At 43.4% G+C, this 2,272-nt stretch overlaps 1 long non-coding RNA gene across 1 annotated transcript; it reads right to left on the reverse strand.

Annotated features, from left to right (window-relative positions):
- Positions 1-389: 389 nt before the first annotated feature.
- Positions 390-1,070, reverse strand: LOC145720360 (uncharacterized). The gene is made up of 2 exons (XR_014143277.1): positions 697-1,070; positions 390-504 (listed from the first exon to the last, which is right to left on the reverse strand). It is a non-coding gene; the product is annotated as an uncharacterized LOC145720360 (long non-coding RNA).
- Between the last annotated feature and the right edge of the window lie 1,202 nt (positions 1,071-2,272).

The following is a 2,272-nucleotide window of genomic DNA, read 5'->3' on the forward strand; positions in this document are numbered from 1 at the left end:
TTTTTTAAGATTTTATTTATTTATTTGAGAGAGAGAGAGAATGAGAGACAGAGAGCATGAGAGGGAGGAGGGTCAGAGGGAGAAGCAGACTCCCTGCCGAGCAGGGAGCCCGATGCGGGACTCGATCCCGGGACTCCAGGATCATGACCTGAGCCGAAGGCAGTCGCTTAACCAACTGAGCCACCCAGGCGCCCTCTTTTTTTTCACTGTATTATAAAATTGTATTGTTATCTTAGCTTTTCATGTTGTGAAAGGTGCTGTTGAAACAAATTGCTTGTCTCCACCCCCAGAGTTTCTGATTTAGTAGGTCTGCGGTACATTTGGAGAATTTGCTTTTCCTTTTTTTTTATAGTAACTTTTTTTTTTAAGATTTATTTATTTATTTGAGAGAGAGAGAGAGAGAGAATGATCAGGGGGAGGGGCAGAGGAAGAGGGAGAAGCAGACTCCCACTGAGCAGGGAGCCTGACATGGGGCTCCACACCCCAGGACCCTAGGATCATGACCTGAGCCAAAGGCAGACACTCAACCAACTGAGCCACCCAGGCACCCGCCATTTTTTTTTAAAAGATTTTATTTGTGTGAGAGAAAGAGACCCTGAAGGGGGGTGGGGAGGAGCAGAGAGAGAGGGACAAGCAGACTCTCCACTGAGTGCCCAGCCCAATGGGGGCTGGATCCTACGACCCTGAGATCATGACCTGAGCTGAAATCAGGAGTCAGACGCTCAACTGACTGAGCCGCCTGGGCAGCTCTGGAGAATTTGCATTTCTCACATGTTTCCAGGTGATGCTGATTATGCCTATCTGTGGATTGCTCTTTGAGGCCACTTCAGGTAGTTTCTTATGTCTCCTTCACTTTTTGTCATATGTTATACTAAAACAGCCTGTATTCTTTTTGACGTTGATTAAGTTTACAAAGCAACAATACTTTTCCTAGTATATGCCTTCTGAAAAATTTCAATTTATTGTTTTTTTAAGATATTATTTATTTATTTGAAAGAGCGAGCACGAGCAGGGGGAGGGGTAGAGGGAGGGGGGAGAAGCAAACTCCCCACTGACCAGGAAGCCCAATGCAGGACTCGATCCCAGGATCCTGGGATCATGATTTGAGCTGAAGGCAGATACTTACCCGACTGAGCCACTCTAGCATCCCTCAATTTATTATTTTTAAGTTGCAAGAAGCACTTGGTATTATTTTCTATAAACCAGGGATCCTGGGGCACCTGGGTGGCTCAGATGGTTAAGCGTCTGCCTTCGGCTCAGGTCATGATCCCGGGGTCCTGGATCGAGTCCCGCATCGGGCTCCCTGCTAGGTGGGGAGCCTGCTTCTCCCTCTGCCTCTGCCTCTCTCTCTCTCTCTCTGACTCTCATGAATAAATAAATAAAACATTTAAAAAAAAAAACCCAGGGATCCTAATTAATGCCTGGTTGTCTATATTTTTGTTATTCTTGTTTTTCTCATTAGGCTGACAGAATAGGTAGGATTTCAGTAGGGGGATAAGAAAGGATATTGAGAGATAATGAGGTACAGTGGAAGATGCAGGCAAGGCGATTTGAACTCAGTAACAACCACTTAGTAACTTAGATAATGTACTTCCTCAGCCTCACTTTTTTTAATTGAAATATGTTTGACATACAACATTGTGTAAATTTAAGGTATACATGTTAATTTGATACATTTATATATGTAGTATGATTGTCATTGCAGTAATAATTATCAGCTTCACTTTTCTTATCTACAATGGAGTTTGAAAATTAATAAAAATATTTGTTGTATTCTTCTGGAAATATTTGTATCCTTTGCAAATGCTTGAATCCTTTCCTGAATGCAAAATCTTTTGTAATATGATATTTGGGAAAGAAGGGAAATCCAGCTCCCCATTCTAAAATTTAAGAGCCAAGAACATGGGGCGCCTGGGTGGCTCAGTCTTTGGGCCTCTGCCTTCGGCTCGGGTCGTGGTCTCGGGGTCCTGGGATCGAGCCCCGCATTGGGCTCCCTGCTCTGCAGGAGGCCTGCTTCTCTCTCTCCCACTCCCCCTGCTTGTGTTCCCTCTCTGCTGTGTCTCTCTCTGTCAAATAAATAAGTAAAATCTTAAAAAAAAAAAAAAAAAAAGAGCCAAGAACATGATTAAGCCTGTTCATGTGGGAAAGGATCTGGTGTCCACTTATTTGGGAGAGGTTCATTGAAGAGTTTGTTAAGCCATTACACAACCTGTCGGAGGGGTAATTCTAGAATGCACAGAGCTATTTTTGTTTAAGCTATACAATTTAAAAT

This window comes from Leptonychotes weddellii, chromosome 2 (assembly GCF_054177405.1).
Source record: "Leptonychotes weddellii isolate Sample4059 chromosome 2, ASM5417740v2, whole genome shotgun sequence".
NCBI lineage: Eukaryota > Metazoa > Chordata > Mammalia > Carnivora > Phocidae > Leptonychotes > Leptonychotes weddellii.